Source organism: Diabrotica virgifera, chromosome 1 (genome assembly GCF_917563875.1).
Source record: "Diabrotica virgifera virgifera chromosome 1, PGI_DIABVI_V3a".
Lineage (NCBI taxonomy): Eukaryota > Metazoa > Arthropoda > Insecta > Coleoptera > Chrysomelidae > Diabrotica > Diabrotica virgifera.
The window spans coordinates 134367005-134390311 of record NC_065443.1 but is presented as its reverse complement, the minus strand read 5'-3'; positions in this window follow the sequence as shown (position 1 = coordinate 134390311).

Sequence of the window (23307 nt, the reverse complement as noted above, 5' to 3'; positions counted from 1 at the left end):
TAATCGGAGGGATACAGAAAGATTCAAAAGTTGCTAATTCGGTGCATGGAGAGTGACTGTGGCTCCAGATCCAGAGACGTCAACAGCAAACGATGAGTACCTTACCCGCTTTTTGATCAGTTGTGTGTGTACCGGATCATCATCATTATATTATGCTTTTTCTCATGAGGATCTTTCAGTGCGTCACAGTTTTTCGATTTCTTTCTAACGCATTAAATTGTATGTGACAGAAAAAAACGCACGTCGGTGATTATATTTCGTCGGTGACATTTATAACATTCATTCTAGTTGTCAATAGATGGTGCTATAATCTAAAAAAAATTATTTACTAATTATATAATATATCTACGAATATAATCTGTACAATTTATAAGACTATACAAATCAAAGAAAATACCATTTTATAAATGCAATAAACTCAATTGATTTGTTTTTATGCCAAATTGCAAATAAAATGTGACAACTGTCAGATTTAATTAAAATGTCATGTTAGAATAAATGTCATAAATGTGTATTATCACGGACTATTATCACCTTTTTTTCTATCATTTGTGACGCGCTGAAAAATGCTCATGAAAAGAAACATATGATGAATTTATGTTAGTTCACAAAAATACAATTAGCAGAACTAAAAACTACAGTTCATTAAGGAAACAATAATAATCTAAATATCGGGGGCTAACAAAACAATCGATCGTTCTAAAAAAAATAAAGAAATAAAGAATCTGGTTTTCCATAATGTTTTCTTTTACGAACTTTTGGAAAACTTTTAGTTTTAAGCATAATCTTATTCATAATCAATATACAATCAACAAAAATAACACCTTTTAAGCTATAAATCACTTTCAACTTTTCGTAAATACACAATTTGCTTGAGATTGGCGTTCCACTGAAGTATAAAATAAAATAAGGTGTTGTAGAACCTTCACTCTTGAACTACTCTTTTGTAAAATACTTGAGACGAGTGATATTTTCCACATTTACTTTGCTCTATGGAACAGAATGTCGTTGAAAATAGAGGAATTAGAATAATTTCAAGTAAGAAAATACAATTTTAGAAATAAGTATTTAATTTCTTCAAAAATTACAGCCGCATCATTATTCTAGTCCAATCAGAGAGTGCAGCACGTACCTCTACCGGTTTCGAAACTTATTAGTCTCTCATCAAGAGGCACATATGCTGCTCTCTCTGACCCAACTAGGACAAACCCCGGCGTACAGTCACGGATTGCAACGAACGAAATGGCAGGAATGCCCTAGCGGAGACTGCTAGCAAAAGACTAAGTTTTCAATCTCATAGCACATAAAACAACACCAAAAAATGTTACTCTACATCTGGAACTCTACTGGAAACCTTCTCTGGTAACACCTCCGAGGCTTCTACAATTTGCAAGTCATACAATTTATAATTCACGTCCCATCTGCTCAGCGTGATAAAGTTCCAAGAACTTTCCTGGGATGAGGGAATTTTACAATTTATAACTCACGTCCCATCTGCTCAGCGTGGTAAAGTTGCAACGAGAATGGTTTCCTTCGTACTCCAATCAGAGTAAACATGTAAATCAAAAATGAATAACCATTTTCAATTTCGTTGCAACACGAAACTACAGCCGCATCATTGCGGCATCATAGCAGCATATGTGCCTCCTGATAAGAGACTGATAAGTTTCGAAACCGGTAGAGGTGCTTCCTGCACTCTCTGATTGAACTAGAATAATGATGCGGCTGTAGTTTCCTGTTGCAACGAAATTGAAAATGGTTATTTATTTTTGATTTACATGTTTACTCTGATTGGAGTACAAAGGGAACCATTCTCGTTGCAACTTTACCACGCTGAGCAGATGGGACGTGAGTTATAAATTGTAAAATTCCCTCATCTCCCTTAGTCTCAGCATCCGTTATGGCTTGCAAATTGTAGAAGCCTCGGAGGTGTTACCAGAAAAGGTTCCCGTTGTTTTCAATTTGGTAGGATGTAGAGGAATATTTTTTGGTGTTGTTTTATGTGCTATTAGATTGAAAACTTAGTCATTTAATTTTTTGTTTCACTTAGCATAAATGCCTCAACAACTAATGTCGATTGACATAGTACGGTTGATTTCGCCATCAGATAATGTAATGTGTAATGTTTGAGTTGAGTAAATGTTTTGTTACTTAGGAATGTCTACTTGTCCTTACCAAGAGAGGCTAATTATTGTATCCGAAAAACTTCCTAACCACTTGAGATTCGAACCCACGGCCCTTGGATCCATAGGTAAAGTATTTTGCCTTTAGTAAAGTATTTCAGCACTGTATTTTGCCTTCTTTAATCTTCAATCTTCATCTTTAATCTTCAATCTGTAACGAATAGCGTCTCACCAGTAAAGGCGTTGCGTGCTGTTCGCGTAACGACAAACTACCACAGAGAATTGAAACACTATTATAAAATATTATTTCAATCAACTATGATAGTTATCGTTTATGTCTGCTTTTTCTCACTCTCTCAGATTGTGAGTACTAGTGATGTTGAAAAGGTAACTATTCGTTACAAAGTACTCGTTATTTACGAATACCGAAAGTAACGATTACTATACAGAGAGGCAAATCGTTACTTTGATTCCTTTGATTATTCTGATTACTTCGTTACTTCGTACCAATCGTATTAGAGCGAGTAACGACTATTGTATCTACTTTGATTACTTTGATTACTCTGATTACTTCGTACCAATCGTATCAGAGTGAGTAACGACTATTGTATCTACAACCAGTACACTTGATTACTTTCTAGACTGACGGGAAAAATGTGGAAATGATAATGTTTCTACAGTATGATCAACAACTTTAATTTTGTATGTATTGCATTGGTTTTATTAGAATTAGACCAGGGAATTTAGGGGGACATACAAAATACCTACCTACTGAGAAATACGATTTTCGATTTGATTACCGGTACTCAAATACAAAAGTAACAAAAGTAATCATAGTAATCAAAGTAACGAATTCTGTAAATGATTACTTGTTATATCGGAATGCCTATACAAAATATCTACCTACTGAGAAATACGATTTTCAATAATATCATGATTACCTCATATTATTATGATTACCGGAACTCAAATACAAAAGTAATCATAGTAATCAAAAAAACGAATACTGTAAATGGTTACTTTATAAAAAGTAACGATTTGTAACGAATACTCGAAAGTAACTATAATCAATATCACTAGTGAGTACGCCTTTTTTTAATCAAAAATATGAACGATGAAGATCTAGATGGATACAAATAAAACAATAAGTTAACTTATCAAGTTTATTTCATTACAAATATAAAGAAAATAATAATATGATGTGTTGGATTCAACAATATATTATATTCAAATTCTCGCCGAAAAGCTAACAATTTGTGGATTATACTTATAGCTTTTTCTGTTTGACGGTAATTTCTTGATGTCGAATGATACAGCTGTTGACTTGTCGACCTGGGTATAGATGGTCGGCCTCAGGCAGTGGCGACGCCTGGTGTAAAATATTGGGGGTGCACACATAATATTAAGATATAAAAAGACCTTGAGACCCTATTTCCGTAGGTAAAATTTTTTGAGTGTCGTCAAATTGTAAAAATCAAAGGACCTTATTAAAAATTACAATAAATAATGTATTTTATTGACTTAAAATTATAATTTAGTGTTTAAATGTTACAAGCAAGTTTTGAAACGAAAGTGAGTCGCTTTTTTTTAGATAAATTATTCACAACCAAATTCAGTAAAATTTGGAATTTCTTGAATCATTTTTTTAATTGAAAACATTGCGAGTGCAGTTAATAGATCCTGGCCCATAGCTATTCTAAGGAAAGTTTTGATACGTTTCAATGCAGAGAGACATCGTACTGGGCCCAGATTCCGTGCACTGTAGATATCTACACGTCGCTTGATGTCAATTTTCGTAAAAATATTTGAATTTTTAGATTTAATCGAATTATTTTCTAGTTTTGCTAGGTTATACTCTAATTGATGCTGAAGTGACACTTATGGTAGGGGAGCAAAGTATGCTAAATGTGCAGTCACTCGAGCGTTATGGGGACCTATTGGGTTGTAAAGAGTAGGTCCTCAAACCAAAAAAAGTTAAGTAAAGTTTTCCATTTTAGTGGGCGCTTGCCATTTTTTAATTTAATTATCCATTTCCAACAATCGTTTTTCCGATTATAACGCCATCTATCCATAATTCGAAAAAATGTTTCGAATAAAAGTTACTTATTTTTACGTAAGGATTCCAAATATGCAATAAAAAATAAAGGCTCCTATTTAAGATTTTAAAGTAACCCCCAACCCCACCTCCGTGGGGGTCGTCTTTGGTGTGATTCGATAGATTTTTCAAAAATATTGAATAAGTGTATTTTACAGTTTTTCGATCTGATGTTCATTTCTCGAAATATCGCGGGATTCATATTTAAAATATTAAATTTGCCCCCCACCCCTCTCCGTGGGAAGTCATGTATGGTACCATTCGATAGATTTAAAAAAAAAAATTAGCACCTATTTTTTAGTTTTTCGATCAGTCATTCCTTTCGCGAAATATTCCCTTTTTTCTTGTGAAATTTTGTGACTCACCCATTTCCTTACGCCTGGCTCAAATCGTCAGATTTTTGAAATATACACTCTTTTGCATGTACTTAACTTACCTTATCTTAATCTGACAATTTCGAGTTTTTTTAAGTAGATATTTTTATTTTCGGGCCCCCCTTAACGAACTCCCCTGTGTTAAGAGTAAATATATGGTAGATGTACATCTGCAGGGTACCATGTTTCTCCCCATATGATAATCTGACGCGCTCGAGTAACTGCAAAAATCCCCGCTTCGGCTCCCCTACCATTAGTAAAACAAGAAAATATTTGAATTAAAACTAAAAATTAAAATATATTGACATCGCGCCGATCGCTTTCTATCAATGTCAATATATTTGAATTTTTAGTTTTAATTCAAATATTTTCTTGTTTTACTAAGTGTCACTTCAGCATTAATTAGAGTATAACCTAGCAAAATGAGAAAATAATTCAATTAAAGCTAAAAATTCAAATATTTTTACGAAAATTGACATCGATAGAAAGCGACGTGTAGATATCTACAGTGCACGGAATCCAGGCCCTGTTTCTGCAGTTGTCACTGGCATCGTAACAAGTAATTGAAGAATTCAAATTATTTCAGAAAAATCATCTTGTAAATTATTTTTAATCAAAAATTTAGTTAAGTGGACTGCGCCGGATAGTTAAAATCGTATCTTCTATTTTGATCATTATGCTTCCTCTTCTCCAAATATGTCCTTCACACCTATACAATTTGTAAGTTTTTACACAAATCTCCATTTTAAATAAGCATTTATAATCCCGACCTTTGCACTCTGGAACATTTTTAATTAACAAATTTGGTTTCGACATCTTTAATTTTTCTTCTAAATATAATGAAGAAAATTTAATTGATTTTAAATATTCCACGCTAACATTTACATCCACAAATCCTTCCATTCTTAATATTGTTCCGAAATTCGAACTTCACGAAAGCAAAATTTAAAGGAACGTGTGCCATGCACGTTAAAAACACCATAAGATCACATCAGATCACATCCAACTTGTGCTCTTGTGGCCATCTAAACTTGTGGGCTATAGTGGGTAGCGGGGCGCGTGGTGAGTTGTATTTTGCCTTATGAAAAGTCATTGGAATAGGAACCACCGTAGCAGTGAACGAGGGGTTGTGTCTAAGGCCTCGCATCCGTGCAGTTTCTCCTTTGAAATAGAATAAAAATAATTAAATGTTACCTATTAGATACTTATAAACTCCTTGGATCTGTTATTTCGAATTTCAATTATTAGATACTGTACAGTTAGATTAAAATGTTATTTATTTACAGAATGATAAATTTTACATATATGAATGTTGGTGTGAAAATAATTTTGGGGATTCACGTGCACATGTGCACTTATGGAGAAACCTCCACTGGCCTCAGGTCCCTGCAGCTACAGTTTTTGGTGATGTTGTGTGGTATAGCTGTTGCAACTACAGATGTTGGATGTAGTCTAGATGAATCCTGTTTTTGTCTTGTAGTGGCATCACCGGTGATGTAAGAGGTTTGAAACTCTCGTAGGGTGAAAGGTCGATTTCGTTCCAAACACTAGAAGATATAATTGCGTATATACAAATGCATATTAGACACCAAGGAGTAAGAAACCACAGTCTTGTCATTCGTCAAGAAATAATCGAGAATTATCAGATAGCAAAGATAGATTAAATGTAATTATTAGTAATAATAATTAATAGTTAAATTATTTGATTTTTATATTCATATAAATATTATTAATTATTAATAAAGTACAAATTTATAAATTTGACACGTCGGTTTGGAGGTTCTTCTTCTTCTTCTTCGTCTAGCCATTCACGTCCACATCTGAACATAAGCCTCTTCAAGTCTTCCTTTCCATTGATTTTATGGTACGCTACTTTTAGCCAATTTTTCCCGGCAGTTCGTTTTAGATCATCTCTCCATCTCATAGGAGGTCTGCCTCTGGGACTTTTGTCTTGGTATGGTCTCCAGGTTACAATTTTCTGTGCCATTTGTTTAGATCGCTCCTAGCTACATGTCCAGAGTATTCCCATTTTAATTTTAATGATTTTTGTACCAAATCGGTGACTTTGGTTTTCTGTCTTATCCATGTGATTGTTTTCCTGTCCTTAAGTGATATGCCAGGCATTGCTCTTTCCATCGCGTGTTGAGTGACTCTGAGTATGTTCATATTATTTTTTGTGATTGTCCATGTTTGTGTCCCTATGATAATATCGGAATAATGCATGCATCAAAAAGTTTAGATCTAAGATGTAGTTGAATTTGCTGATTTATGAGTATATAGTTCAGTTTGCTGAATGCTGCCCATACTATCTTTCTTCTTCTTTTTATTTCTTCCGTTTGAATTTCTCTATTTAGTATTATTTTTGTTTTAAGTATATATTATATTCTTCAACTTTTTCTATAACTTTGTCGTTTATTATTGTCACGGTTTCTTCGGAGTGCATGAGTTGTTTAAATTCATTCTTAGTCCTATTTTAGAAGATTCTGTGTGTACTTCTAAAAGCATGGTTTGCAGTTCTTGTAGGTCAGTAGCTCTCAGGATTATGTCATCGGCAAATTGTAGGGTACTGAGGTAGCGGCCATTGATGTTTATTCCCTTATATTTCCAATTTAGATTTTTAAACACGTCCTCCAAAACTAAGGTCAACAGTTTGGGTGATAGAGTGTCTCCCTGTTTGACTCCCCTGTTTAATGGTTTAATGGTACAGGGGTCGTGTATTCATTTTCATTTAGGTAGTATATAGCTCTCTCCCCGAGACTGTAATTTCTCCTTGCCGTTGGTGGGAGGGCTGAGTAACTGGTCTTGGTCCCTTATTTTGTGAGGGGAGCACGACCAGTGAAACCAAACACAGTCTCAGCGTCCAGTGCCTGTGCACCGGGTGAGCGCCGGACACCGCCACTGGACGCAAAAAGGCGCAGCAACTGAGGCGAATAGTTGCTGCGCCTTCGCCTTCAGCTTTTGCAAACTACCTTCCCTGCTCCTAGGGCCACGCTAAACCCACATCATGTCGCCCTCCCCCAACAAACTCTTTCTCACCTTTTGTGAGTCGACTTATCCGAGCGCGAGTGGCTGATTCCTGATCACATCCCTGCCCCACATCCACCATCCCTCCACTTACCTCACTACCCCCCCCCCCAGGAGTAAACCTGTAAAAATCCGATGGAGTAAACCAGCGGGAAAAAATCCGGAATCCAAGGTGTGGGACACCGTGCCGAAGGATGCATGACCACACGATACGTGGCCACGAACGGTTCCCTCGGGGCACCTGGCGAAACCCCGTTGTATTATAGCCTTGCCACCACATGCGGGGCTCTGTGGTGGTAGAAACGCGTTCCCTAGCTACTCGTGGGATCTAAATGTATTCATCGCAAAATTTAAAACTCGCGGGCAACCAGAGCGATAAATCTGGAAGAAATCGTGGCCTATACCGAAGGAACTCTATTGAAGATCCTTTGGGATTAATATTGAAAAGGAAAGAAAGGGAGGAAGCAAATGCTGAGGATAGCATTTACAAAAAACGAACTTGTTACGAGGCGGTCGAGCTTATCGACAACCTCGAGGAAATTTCAGGAATCCTATATAAATGTGAAAGTGCAGCAAGAGACCATAGGACCCCGAAACCGGTGACAGACCTGATTAAGAATTTGGTGAAGCGCCATTCTATGCAGAAAATGGATTTGGTGAAAACGTGGCTGAATAAGCATGCCACGCTCCAAGTCGAGAGAATGATGGTAAATACGGAGACACAGGTTGAGACGGGGACGCGAGAAATGAGTACCCAGAAGGATGCCTGGCATGGACCGCCTGGGGCTGTAAAAATGAAGAATGTGGAGGACATAAGAAGCTAAGAGGACTTCTCGAGGTGCTCCCAGTTTGACTGGACCGAGAGCATCTTTAAAAACACCAATATAGTAGTGCAAAACCCGTTAGAATCAGGATGCAATATAAAGGTGGTGGTCCCGGAAGCAAACGACCCTACGATGTCGCATTCCATACAACGACTATTTAGGGACAGGTACCCGGCCCTCTCCACCCTCAAGGGAGAATTTGAGGTTATGGAGAACTCCTATACAGTCAGGATAGAGGGGGAGCGTAGGACTACGGAAGAAAAGATTATTAAAGCGAATGCCAAGACCCCAGAAGAAATCTGGACCGCCTTGGAACAGGTCAGGGAGGAGGCGGCCCCAGGGGATACAGTGGCACTCCATCACCTCAGCTACATGGAGGTCAAGGAGATGAGAAAAATGGCAGAGGCGATTTTCGCCAATACGAATGTCGACAAGGTACAAATCCACACGACAGCTACCAGGAAAGACCGTCAGACATACGGATTCATCGTATCAAAGAAGGATGCCTCATACTCACAATTGCTGAGAGGGGTGGAAGAGGCCGTAGGGAGCTCTGAGGCTAAGGGAGCGATACGTAGCCTCAGAAGCATGCGTGATGGGAACCTCCTGATCACGCTGGACAATGATCAGGGGGCAGCAAATGCAATAAGGGGCGCCATAGTAGGTAAGGAAGGAGGTATGGTTGCAAAATTAATTGGAACAGAAAAACACAGTCATCCATATAAGAGGGATGACTGACAACACCCAGGAAAATCACATAAAAGAGGCAATTGCAATGGAGGTAGGCTCCTGGGAACCTACCTTCATTATCAGACAACTTAGACCAATGAGAAATAGCACAAAGGCCGCGACGGTGGTGCTGAGCCAGACAGCGGCAGACCGTCTGCTGAGCATGGGAAGTATCAAAATAGGTCTCGCACGGTGAGACATCGAGAAGAGACACGTAGTGAAGAGGTGTCAGAAGTGCTGGAGTTACCTTCACGAGGCTGACAAATGTGACGGGCCGGACCGTACGGGGTGCTGTCAAAACTGCGGCGGCAGAGGTCACACCTTCGAGGATTGCAAGGGGGAAGAGCATTGTGTGATCTGTGAACAACCCCACCGAATAGGCAGCGGAAGGTGCCCCGCCTTCCGGGAAGCACTGCAGAAGACGAAGGCGGCGGAGCACGAAATGGCGAACTTACCACAGACACAGAAGAGGAAGCGCCCCGCGAGGAGGAATAAATCCACAGCAGTGCAGCAAGAGAAGCCCGTGGAGGTGACTACGGTACACCTGAAAGAGGATACTCAGGAACAACAAAGCAGGCAAATGCGACTCCCCTCGGCGGAACAACTAGAGAAGATGGACGATGAGGTTTTCCACGGGAGCTCCTTCCCGGAAAGCGAAAACCTCATGGATCAATTCGATCGACTGCTTGAGGATGTCAAGACGGGGCTGGAGCCATCCACCTCCACCAAGGATGAAGCCAGTACGTCTACACCACACACCACATATCGGAAGGGAACCCACCCACTCGAGGAAATCCTCAACTTCACGTCGCCCCCCCTCTAATTACGATTACACCAAGCATAGAAAGCGTGCCAATCGATGACCCCCCACCGCAGGAGGCCTCCGAGGGCAGTAGTAAGAATAATATAATCACTATTAATGATGAATAGGGGTGACTCATTCTGTTCTGTTAAACCTCGTTCGCATTCGCATATGGTCCTGCGGGACTGTTGGGCGGGTAATTCCTCACTCCAGCGCGATGGCGGCAACTGGTGGGCGTATCAGGATCCTCCAGGTTAATGTTGGAAGGGCCAAGACGGCGCACGACTTGGTCTATGCTAAGGCCTTGGACATCGGGGCGGATATGGTTATTGTACCGGAGCCCAACAAGAATATTGCTAGTAGGTTTGGGTGGGTGCAGGATTCGCTCTGCGATGTTGCTGTCCACCTTATCAACAAAAACTTGGGTGTAAGAAAAATAACAAGGAAGGAGGGTGTAGTGAAGATCAACCTCGTTGATGTGGCCATAGTGGCCTGCTACATCTCTCCTAACGTCAACATGATGACGTATCAGGATAAGGTGGATAGTATCGTGGATATGGCTACAGCGGAAAAGGATTTCGTCATTGCTGGAGACATCAATGCGAAATCCGTTCTATGGGGTTCCCCAAGGAACGACAGTAGAGGAGAGGTATGGAATGAGTGGATCTCCGTTCTCGATTTGGTCGCCGTAAATAACGGGAAACATACTTTCGAGAGGGGGGATTCGCGCACCCATATCGACGTAACGCTGGCATCGAATAAGTATGCCAGCAAGGTCACCTTGTGGGGCGTGTTGGATGATAATCTTTTCACGTTCCACAAGTATATCTCCTACGAGATCGGCTCCAAAGGGTCAATCGGTGGCGGCAGAAAGGTCGTGACCTTCGATAAGGTAACGTTCAATCGTAGAGTCAGGGATCTCCGTGAGGAGGTTCAGGACTTTGATGGCCTTAGAGGGGCCATGATACGCGCGCACGCGGCGAGCACGAGGCACAGTCTGGTTCCTTATACGGTTCCGTATTGGTGGAACGAGGATGTGCAAGAAACACGCAAGATCTGTTTCAGGTTGAGACGCATTGCACAGAGGGACAGAACCCCTCAATCAAGGGACACGTACAGACAGGCCAAGAAAGAGCTTAATAAAGTGATAAGAAGGTCTAAACGTACGTGCTGGACGAACCTGTGTAATGCGCTCGAGGAGGATGTATGGGGGGAGGTCTACCGCATCGCCACCAAGACCCTCCGGGTCGAAACCCCATACAGACTCACCGAGCAAAGAACAAGGGAAATCGCGGACATCCTGTTCCCCAGGAAGCCTGAACTGCTCTTCGTGTCCGCCGAGTGCGAGCACCCGGAAGGCTGTCACTCCCATGGAACTCGCCGTAGCAGTAGAAGCGATCAAGGTTGGCAAGTCGCCGGGCCCGGACCATGTCCCGCCGGAGGCCGTGAGGATCTTGGTAGCTGCGCAGCCAGAACTAGTTAGGGGGATACTGTCCCGTCTCCTCACGACCCAGTCCTTCCCGGACGTTTTGAAAAAGGCCCGCCTCGTTTTGATTCCGAAACCCGGAAAGAATCCGGAAGAGGCCAGTGCTTATCGACCGATCTGTCTTCTTGATAGTCTAGGCAAACTCAACGAGAACGTAGTCAAGAACCGCCTAAAAGCGGAATTGGATGCCGCCAACGCCATCTCTGATAGGCAATTTGGATTCAGGAGAGCAAGATCGGAGGTAGACGCTGTTAAGTTCATTACGGACGGCGTGAGGACTACTTGTAGAAGATGGGCGGTGACTATCATGTTTGATGTCAAAAATGCGTTTAACTCGGCAAATTGGGGACATATAGTCCGTAGGATGGAGGCCCTCAATTTGTCGGGTTACCTAATAAACATCGTGAGGAGTTACCTGTCGAACAGACTCGTATCATTTACGGGCGGAGAAATTAAACTAACGGCGGGTGTTCCACAGGGGTCGGTACTTGGCCCAACGCTGTGGAACATTCTTTACAACGAAGTCATTAACATACGTTTCGGTCGTGATTGTACAGCGGTCGCGTACGCCGACGACCTGGCTATTCTGATAGTCAGTAATTATTATTGGGATATCGTAAGTACGGCGGAAAGATGTTTTAGACGGGTGGATGCCTGGATGCGGGCAAACGATCTTGAGCTTGCGGGTGCAAAAACAGAGGTGGTCATACTAAAGGGGCCGAGAGAGATGCCGGACCTGTCCTTCCAGTTCGGAAATGACAGGGTCTCTCCGAGTCTCTGTTGCCAAATATCTTGGCGTAGACCTCGACAAAGGACTTAGGTTCACCAAACACCTCACAAGGGTGGTAGGGAAGGCCGAGGCGCAAAGTGCAGCTCTCCGAAAAATAACACCCAATATCGGAGGGCCGAGTAGCGCCCGGAGAAGACTGTACCTGCACGTTGTACAGTCTACCCTTCTCTACGGGGTTCCGGTCTGGGTCGGGGTTCTGCGCCATCGGAAATATATAGATATACTAAACAAGGCACAGAGAAAACCTCTGTTCAACGTGGTCAGTGCGTATAAGACCACGTCTACCGTGGCTCTACAGGTGATTGCGGGCGCCCCTCCCATCCATCTCCTGGCCAGAGAACGCGTGTTCATGCATGAACATCGGCATGGCCACTTACCTGAGGTAAGGGCAACGGCGCGTCAACGGTTGTTGACGGACTGGCAGGCGGAATGGGAGGCGGAAATAACCAAGGTCCAATGGACTAAGAAACTAATTCCAAACGTGGAGTCATGGTACACCTGCAAGTTCAGGAGAACGAACTATTATTTTACCCAATTTCTGACCGGGCACGGGTCCTTTCGGGCATTCACCCATAGGATCGGGAAAGCGGAAGATGACCGGTGCCGGGCCTGTTCGGTGAGGGAAGACGCAGAGCACTGTGTTTTCCGGTGCGGCGTGTTCGCTGGCGAACAGGCCAGGCTGCACGGCAGATTCGGAGCCGACGTAAGCCCAGACAACATATTGCAGCGCGCGACAGTCAGTAAGGCGGACTTCGAGTTCCTCGTAGAGATCGTTACGTGCATTATTAAACGAAAATCGGTGTTAGAACGTCAGGAACAGAATGGGATATAAAAAAAAGACATATATAATCGAATCATCTCTAAAATTAATAAAATATCGAGTAAGGTAGGTAAATGATGACACCCAATGTATAGTGTATTTATGTATTAATGTAGCGTACAACAAACAAAAGGCGACCCTTATGTCGAGGGACGCCTTCCCACTTCCCCTTTGATCTCTTCCTGCATGGTTTTCGATCCTACTAGGATCAGATAGAGCTCCCAATGAAGCCCTGCCACAACTGGTAGGCATTTCTTTTTTTTTAGGCAAGGCCGTCACCTGCAGGAAGAGACACCACCTCTCCCCTACCGCGTCTAGGCAGGGGGAAGAGAAAACATGAACCCAATCGCCTACTCACCAGAGTAGGCAAGACCTTTTTCCCCATTTCCTACAGCTTCTAAGCGGGAGTATGGCAATGAATATTTTTTCTGGCATCTTCATCTTCAGGCAGCTTGGGATATCCCTATGCATCGCTCTCTACAGAGCCCGTCCAGGGATATCCCGGGTCGAAAAAGGGGTGGTTTTGGTTGGTAGGCGGCTGGTTATGGGGTGCACGCGGGATGCATTGATCATACGTGGTTGGCGTATCCTAGCGTGTTCTCCTCTCCTGACCGAGTCCAACAGTACTAGGGACACCTTCCCTAGTCTGCTATGAGCGTTCCCCTCAGTCCAAAAAAAAAGGTAGTATATAGCTGTAGCTTGATTCATAGTTTCTTTAATTAAGTTAATATATCTGCTGTCTATTCTACAATTTTGCATTGCGTTTATTACGGCCGTGTGTTCTATAGTGTCGAAAGCTTTTTCGTAGTCTACAAATGCTATAAAAACTGGAAACTTTTATTCGTTACATTTTTCTATTAATATTTTTGTGGTTATCAGGTGATCGAAAGTTGAATAGCCTTTTCTAAAACCATGGTTGGTATTCATCTAATTTCCTTGTTAGTCGGGTAGTTATGACTTTGGTGAGTATTTTAAACAGGTATGACAGTAGACTGATGGGCCTGTAGTTTTCCAACTTTCGATTGGAGGAGAACTGTAACATTTCGGTTTGGAGGTTAGATACGAAAAAATGATAAAAAGAACTTATACAGAATTATATCCGTAATATGGTGTAAAATAATACTTACCTCAAGAAATTATAGTCGGATGAAATAAAAATAGGGTATTATTTAAATTACATCTCTTTTTATCAGGAAAATAAGTCTTCTACTTCCACTAAGGTTGTGACCGACTGGGGGATGAAATGTCACTGCCGTGGCATCGAGATGAAAGCGAAATATAGAACATGAAACATAAAAGATAAATTAATGTCTTTGATAGAATTAGAATGAAAAAAGAGTTGGCTATGACAAGGCCAACAACTAATTTTTAAGAAAAAAAAAAAACGAGTAAAAACAACTATAAAAAATGATTAAATTATGAGATATTAACGAAAATAGGATAAAACAGTTGTTTTCAACTAAAATAACAAAGATACGACGTTTATAATGTTACAAATCTCCTCACGAATAAAAAAAACATTTTATCTAGTTTATCCTTGATTTTTATTTGGTTTATACTTGATTAATTTTGTTTGACCGTTGATTTATTTTTATTAAATTTACAAAATTATATCATCCATTTAAATTTATAAAGTAATAGGTATGTAATGTAATATGGGATTGAAAAACCTTTTATACATTTTAATTCCGGTTTATTAAAACTGTAGCATTTTGTTCAAAGGAGAGCAAATGAAAGTCCAATATTCCAATATAATGAAAAATATTTTATATGTACCTACAACTGAATTGAATAAACAAATTTATAGAAAAATATTTGTATATGGCCATAATACCATTTTATTAACGGTCAGTTATCGAAATGTAAAAGCTGAAATCATATTATACAGTGTGTCAATTTGAAAAGGTGCTACCCTCTATAATTTGGTCCGTATCTTCTTCTTCTTTTGCCACTCCTATCTTAGATTGGAAATCATCAAGGCTCTCCTGACCTTGTTTACAGCTGACCTAAAGAGTTTAAGGGCCAAACCAGACGGGCCACTCTGCAGCGCCACTCTGTGGATCCACAAAACAGCTTCCGATGATTTACCGTGGGTTCTTATGTGAAGTGGACGTCGCACCTCAGACGAGTGACTGTGGCCAGCCACAGCCGCCGAGCCTCACTACTAGTGGCGTCCACTAGTGGTAAAACCCATTCAGACGGACCACTTTTGTGGCTGCCACAAATATTGACGAGAGTTTACACGGTGAGCAGGTAAAATGAATTTTGATTCCGAAAGATTTTTAATTGAATTCCAAAACAGACCGGCTATATGGGATACAAGAATCCGAGGGTATAGTTGTAGGGAATTGAAAGGAAAGCGTGGGACGATATCTTTGAATTATTTGTTCCTGATTTTAAAGAAGGTAACCCTATCGAAAAGAATAAATCCGGTAAGCAATCTTTTCTCTACTTATATTTACATTTTATTATACATTCTGACGAGAAAGAAGACTTTTCTCGTCTTAATCCATCATTGAACTGAACAAAACAAATACTCACAATCTTGTTTGTTTATTTATGTTAAGTAGTGGAATCCCAACCTCTGTCAAAAAAAGGTTTTATTGTTTGTTGTAGAAAACAAAACGATAAGATATCAGTTAAAAGAGGGTTGCAAGTTACCATGTTTACATACATTTAATGTCATTATCTCCCCAAAAACAGGACCTCGTTCACTCAGTTTTACTGGAAATCTTACTATTTGTGTGTGTTTTTTGTGTTCAAAATTGTATCAAATTATTTTACGGCTGTGTGATACCAGATGTACTGGTTAATTTTTTATGTAATTTTTTCTGTGATATAGCTTTAAAGCTGCCTTTGTCTTGTTCTTCTTAATTCCATTTATGGAGTTTATTGGTATTCTTTTAAAAGGGTAGAAATTTTATATAATATTTAAAACTACGGACATTACAAGCACTGACTTTGACGAACACACTTTTTTAAAACACACTTTTTTTTTAACAAGTTTACTTTTTTTTTCTCACTCATTACATTAAACGCCGCACCCTTCCAAACGATCTACTTCGCAGCGTAGTCGCCGGCGTTAGAAAACCGCCTGTTTTAGCCACTCTGTGCATCCACAGAGTAGCGCTGCAGAGTGGCCCGTATGGTTTAGCCCTAATAGCGGTGCAGCCAAACCACGCTATCATACTACGCAACCATAACATTCTTCTATGTCATTGTTGGTTCCTATAGAAAATCTAAAAATATGAACACGTCAAATTTATTTGTGAGGTGTATATTTTTTAGACCAGTTTTTAACTAAAAAGAGTTTGTGAATAATAGTAAAGGCTAATATACAGTTTGTGAATTTGAAAAGGTGCCAGTCTCTATAATTTGGCCCCTACAGAAAATCTAAAAATATACCAAACCCGTCACATTTATTTGTGAGGAGTATACTCTCACAATTTTTGTACACCAATTTTCATAAATTATATCAACCCTCTAGCAGAGGCGGACACAACCCCCAAAATCTTTAATAGAAATTGGGTTGATTCATACTTGGTTTTAAAGGACGTTCAAACGCCTTTTCAAAAATACCACATACTACATTATATTTTTATTTTCAGTACTTTGCGATGTTCGCCATCAAGTTCTGACCATTTTTCTCTATCTCTTGTATTAGGTCTCCTATGTTTCTTAGCCCTGTCCATTGTTTGACATTACGGATCCATGACATTTTCTTCCAGCCCACTCATCTTCTTCATTTGATCTTTCCTTTAACTAAGGTTTGCAGAAATTGGTATCGTTCGCTTCTAATTACGTGCCTCATATATGCCAGTTTTCTCAGGTAAACTTACTTTCTGCCAGTGTAATTATTGTGCATAGCAATTGTCATTCTGTACCAAATCTTCTCAGGATTTCTTCATTTGTTATTCGTGTGGTCCAGATAACTTTAAAGATTCGTCGATAAATCCACATCTAGAATGCCTTTAGCTTATTCATTGTGTTTATTTTAAAGTCTATCCTTTCATGCCCTATATGAGCATCGACAATATATAGCATTTCCTGTATCGTAAATTCATTTCAGGTCAAAATTAGAGCTCGTAAAGTCGTTTCTCCCCATATGATATGTTTCTCCCCATATGATAATCTGACGCGCTCGAGTAACTGCAAAAATCCCCGCTTCGGCTCCCCTACCATTAGTAAAACAAGAAAATATTTGAATTAAAACTAAAAATTAAAATATATTGACATCGCGCCGATCGCTTTCTATCAATGTCAATATATTTGAATTTTTAGTTTTAATTCAAATATTTTCTTGTTTTACTAAGTGTCACTTCAGCATTAATTAGAGTATAACCTAGCAAAATGAGAAAATAATTCAATTAAAGCTAAAAATTCAAATATTTTTACGAAAATTGACATCGATAGAAAGCGACGTGTAGATATCTACAGTGCACGGAATCCAGGCCCTGTTTCTGCAGTTGTCACTGGCATCGTAACAAGTAATTGAAGAATTCAAATTATTTCAGAAAAATCATCTTGTAAATTATTTTTAATCAAAAATTTAGTTAAGTGGACTGCGCCGGATAGTTAAAATCGTATCTTCTATTTTGATCATTATGCTTCCTCTTCTCCAAATATGTCCTTCACACCTATACAATTTGTAAGTTTTTACACAAATCTCCATTTTAAATAAGCATTTATAATCCCGACCTTTGCACTCTGGAACATTTTTAATTAACAAATTTGGTTTCGACATCTTTAATTTTTCTTCTAAATATAATGAAGAAAATTTAATTGATTTTAAATATTCCACGCTAACATTTACATCCACAAATCCTTCCATTCTTAATATTGTTCCGAAATTCGAACTTCACGAAAGCAAAATTTAAAGGAACGTGTGCCATGCACGTTAAAAACACCATAAGATCACATCAGATCACATCCAACTTGTGCTCTTGTGGCCATCTAAACTTGTGGGCTATAGTGGGTAGCGGGGCGCGTGGTGAGTTGTATTTTGCCTTATGAAAAGTCATTGGAATAGGAACCACCGTAGCAGTGAACGAGGGGTTGTGTCTAAGGCCTCGCATCCGTGCAGTTTCTCCTTTGAAATAGAATAAAAATAATTAAATGTTACCTATTAGATACTTATAAACTCCTTGGATCTGTTATTTCGAATTTCAATTATTAGATACTGTACAGTTAGATTAAAATGTTATTTATTTACAGAATGATAAATTTTACATATATGAATGTTGGTGTGAAAATAATTTTGGGGATTCACGTGCACATGTGCACTTATGGAGAAACCTCCACTGGCCTCAGGTCCCTGCAGCTACAGTTTTTGGTGATGTTGTGTGGTATAGCTGTTGCAACTACAGATGTTGGATGTAGTCTAGATGAATCCTGTTTTTGTCTTGTAGTGGCATCACCGGTGATGTAAGAGGTTTGAAACTCTCGTAGGGTGAAAGGTCGATTTCGTTCCAAACACTAGAAGATATAATTGCGTATATACAAATGCATATTAGACACCAAGGAGTAAGAAACCACAGTCTTGTCATTCGTCAAGAAATAATCGAGAATTATCAGATAGCAAAGATAGATTAAATGTAATTATTAGTAATAATAATTAATAGTTAAATTATTTGATTTTTATATTCATATAAATATTATTAATTATTAATAAAGTACAAATTTATAAATTTGACACGTCGGTTTGGAGGTTCTTCTTCTTCTTCTTCGTCTAGCCATTCACGTCCACATCTGAACATAAGCCTCTTCAAGTCTTCCTTTCCATTGATTTTATGGTACGCTACTTTTAGCCAATTTTTCCCGGCAGTTCGTTTTAGATCATCTCTCCATCTCATAGGAGGTCTGCCTCTGGGACTTTTGTCTTGGTATGGTCTCCAGGTTACAATTTTCTGTGCCATTTGTTTAGATCGCTCCTAGCTACATGTCCAGAGTATTCCCATTTTAATTTTAATGATTTTTGTACCAAATCGGTGACTTTGGTTTTCTGTCTTATCCATGTGATTGTTTTCCTGTCCTTAAGTGATATGCCAGGCATTGCTCTTTCCATCGCGTGTTGAGTGACTCTGAGTATGTTCATATTATTTTTTGTGATTGTCCATGTTTGTGTCCCTATGATAATATCGGAATAATGCATGCATCAAAAAGTTTAGATCTAAGATGTAGTTGAATTTGCTGATTTATGAGTATATAGTCCAGTTTGCTGAATGCTGCCCATACTATCTTTCTTCTTCTTTTTATTTCTTCCGTTTGAATTTCTCTATTTAGTATTATTTTTGTTTTAAGTATATATTATATTCTTCAACTTTTTCTATAACTTTGTCGTTTATTATTGTCACGGTTTCTTCGGAGTGCATGAGTTGTTTAAATTCATTCTTAGTCCTATTTTAGAAGATTCTGTGTGTACTTCTAAAAGCATGGTTTGCAGTTCTTGTAGGTCAGTAGCTCTCAGGATTATGTCATCGGCAAATTGTAGGGTACTGAGGTAGCGGCCATTGATGTTTATTCCCTTATATTTCCAATTTAGATTTTTAAACACGTCCTCCAAAACTAAGGTCAACAGTTTGGGTGATAGAGTGTCTCCCTGTTTGACTCCCCTGTTTAATGGTTTAATGGTACAGGGGTCGTGTATTCATTTTCATTTAGGTAGTATATAGCTCTCTCCCCGAGACTGTAATTTCTCCTTGCCGTTGGTGGGAGGGCTGAGTAACTGGTCTTGGTCCCTTATTTTGTGAGGGGAGCACGACCAGTGAAACCAAACACAGTCTCAGCGTCCAGTGCCTGTGCACCGGGTGAGCGCCGGACACCGCCACTGGACGCAAAAAGGCGCAGCAACTGAGGCGAATAGTTGCTGCGCCTTCGCCTTCAGCTTTTGCAAACTACCTTCCCTGCTCCTAGGGCCACGCTAAACCCACATCATGTCGCCCTCCCCCAACAAACTCTTTCTCACCTTTTGTGAGTCGACTTATCCGAGCGCGAGTGGCTGATTCCTGATCACATCCCTGCCCCACATCCACCATCCCTCCACTTACCTCACTACCCCCCCCCCAGGAGTAAACCTGTAAAAATCCGATGGAGTAAACCAGCGGGAAAAAATCCGGAATCCAAGGTGTGGGACACCGTGCCGAAGGATGCATGACCACACGATACGTGGCCACGAACGGTTCCCTCGGGGCACCTGGCGAAACCCCGTTGTATTATAGCCTTGCCACCACATGCGGGGCTCTGTGGTGGTAGAAACGCGTTCCCTAGCTACTCGTGGGATCTAAATGTATTCATCGCAAAATTTAAAACTCGCGGGCAACCAGAGCGATAAATCTGGAAGAAATCGTGGCCTATACCGAAGGAACTCTATTGAAGATCCTTTGGGATTAATATTGAAAAGGAAAGAAAGGGAGGAAGCAAATGCTGAGGATAGCATTTACAAAAAACGAACTTGTTACGAGGCGGTCGAGCTTATCGACAACCTCGAGGAAATTTCAGGAATCCTATATAAATGTGAAAGTGCAGCAAGAGACCATAGGACCCCGAAACCGGTGACAGACCTGATTAAGAATTTGGTGAAGCGCCATTCTATGCAGAAAATGGATTTGGTGAAAACGTGGCTGAATAAGCATGCCACGCTCCAAGTCGAGAGAATGATGGTAAATACGGAGACACAGGTTGAGACGGGGACGCGAGAAATGAGTACCCAGAAGGATGCCTGGCATGGACCGCCTGGGGCTGTAAAAATGAAGAATGTGGAGGACATAAGAAGCTAAGAGGACTTCTAGAGGTGCTCCCAGTTTGACTGGACCGAGAGCATCTTTAAAAACACCAATATAGTAGTGCAAAACCCGTTAGAATCAGGATGCAATATAAAGGTGGTGGTCCCGGAAGCAAACGACCCTACAATGTCGCATTCCATACAACGACTATTTAGGGACAGGTACCCGGCCCTCTCCACCCTCAAGGGAGAATTTGAGGTTATGGAGAACTCCTATACAGTCAGGATAGAGGGGGAGCGTAGGACTACGGAAGAAAAGATTATTAAAGCGAATGCCAAGACCCCAGAAGAAATCTGGACCGCCTTGGAACAGGTCAGGGAGGAGGCGGCCCCAGGGGATACAGTGGCACTCCATCACCTCAGCTACATGGAGGTCAAGGAGATGAGAAAAATGGCAGAGGCGATTTTCGCCAATACGAATGTCGACAAGGTACAAATCCACACGACAGCTACCAGGAAAGACCGTCAGACATACGGATTCATCGTATCAAAGAAGGATGCCTCATACTCACAATTGCTGAGAGGGGTGGAAGAGGCCGTAGGGAGCTCTGAGGCTAAGGGAGCGATACGTAGCCTCAGAAGCATGCGTGATGGGAACCTCCTGATCACGCTGGACAATGATCAGGGGGCAGCAAATGCAATAAGGGGCGCCATAGTAGGTAAGGAAGGAGGTATGGTTGCAAAATTAATTGGAACAGAAAAACACAGTCATCCATATAAGAGGGATGACTGACAACACCCAGGAAAATCACATAAAAGAGGCAATTGCAATGGAGGTAGGCTCCTGGGAACCTACCTTCATTATCAGACAACTTAGACCAATGAGAAATAGCACAAAGGCCGCGACGGTGGTGCTGAGCCAGACAGCGGCAGACCGTCTGCTGAGCATGGGAAGTATCAAAATAGGTCTCGCACGGTGAGACATCGAGAAGAGACACGTAGTGAAGAGGTGTCAGAAGTGCTGGAGTTACCTTCACGAGGCTGACAAATGTGACGGGCCGGACCGTACGGGGTGCTGTCAAAACTGCGGCGGCAGAGGTCACACCTTCGAGGATTGCAAGGGGGAAGAGCATTGTGTGATCTGTGAACAACCCCACCGAATAGGCAGCGGAAGGTGCCCCGCCTTCCGGGAATCACTGCAGAAGACGAAGGCGGCTGAGCACGAAATGGCGAACTTACCACAGACACAGAAGAGGAAGCGCCCCGCGAGGAGGAATAAATCCACAGCAGTGCAGCAAGAGAAGCCCGTGGAGGTGACTACGGTACACCTGAAAGAGGATACTCAGGAACAACAAAGCAGGCAAATGCGACTCCCCTCGGCGGAACAACTAGAGAAGATGGACGATGAGGTTTTCCACGGGAGCTCCTTCCCGGAAAGCGAAAACCTCATGGATCAATTCGATCGACTGCTTGAGGATGTCAAGACGGGGCTGGAGCCATCCACCTCCACCAAGGATGAAGCCAGTACGTCTACACCACACACCACATATCGGAAGGGAACCCACCCACTCGAGGAAATCCTCAACTTCACGTCGCCCCCCCTCTAATTACGATTACACCAAGCATAGAAAGCGTGCCAATCGATGACCCCCCACCGCAGGAGGCCTCCGAGGGCAGTAGTAAGAATAATATAATCACTATTAATGATGAATAGGGGTGACTCATTCTGTTCTGTTAAACCTCGTTCGCATTCGCATATGGTCCTGCGGGACTGTTGGGCGGGTAATTCCTCACTCCAGCGCGATGGCGGCAACTGGTGGGCGTATCAGGATCCTCCAGGTTAATGTTGGAAGGGCCAAGACGGCGCACGACTTGGTCTATGCTAAGGCCTTGGACATCGGGGCGGATATGGTTATTGTACCGGAGCCCAACAAGAATATTGCTAGTAGGTTTGGGTGGGTGCAGGATTCGCTCTGCGATGTTGCTGTCCACCTTATCAACAAAAACTTGGGTGTAAGAAAAATAACAAGGAAGGAGGGTGTAGTGAAGATCAACCTCGTTGATGTGGCCATAGTGGCCTGCTACATCTCTCCTAACGTCAACATGATGACGTATCAGGATAAGGTGGATAGTATCGTGGATATGGCTACAGCGGAAAAGGATTTCGTCATTGCTGGAGACATCAATGCGAAATCCGTTCTATGGGGTTCCCCAAGGAACGACAGTAGAGGAGAGGTATGGAATGAGTGGATCTCCGTTCTCGATTTGGTCGCCGTAAATAACGGGAAACATACTTTCGAGAGGGGGGATTCGCGCACCCATATCGACGTAACGCTGGCATCGAATAAGTATGCCAGCAAGGTCACCTTGTGGGGCGTGTTGGATGATAATCTTTTCACGTTCCACAAGTATATCTCCTACGAGATCGGCTCCAAAGGGTCAATCGGTGGCGGCAGAAAGGTCGTGACCTTCGATAAGGTAACGTTCAATCGTAGAGTCAGGGATCTCCGTGAGGAGGTT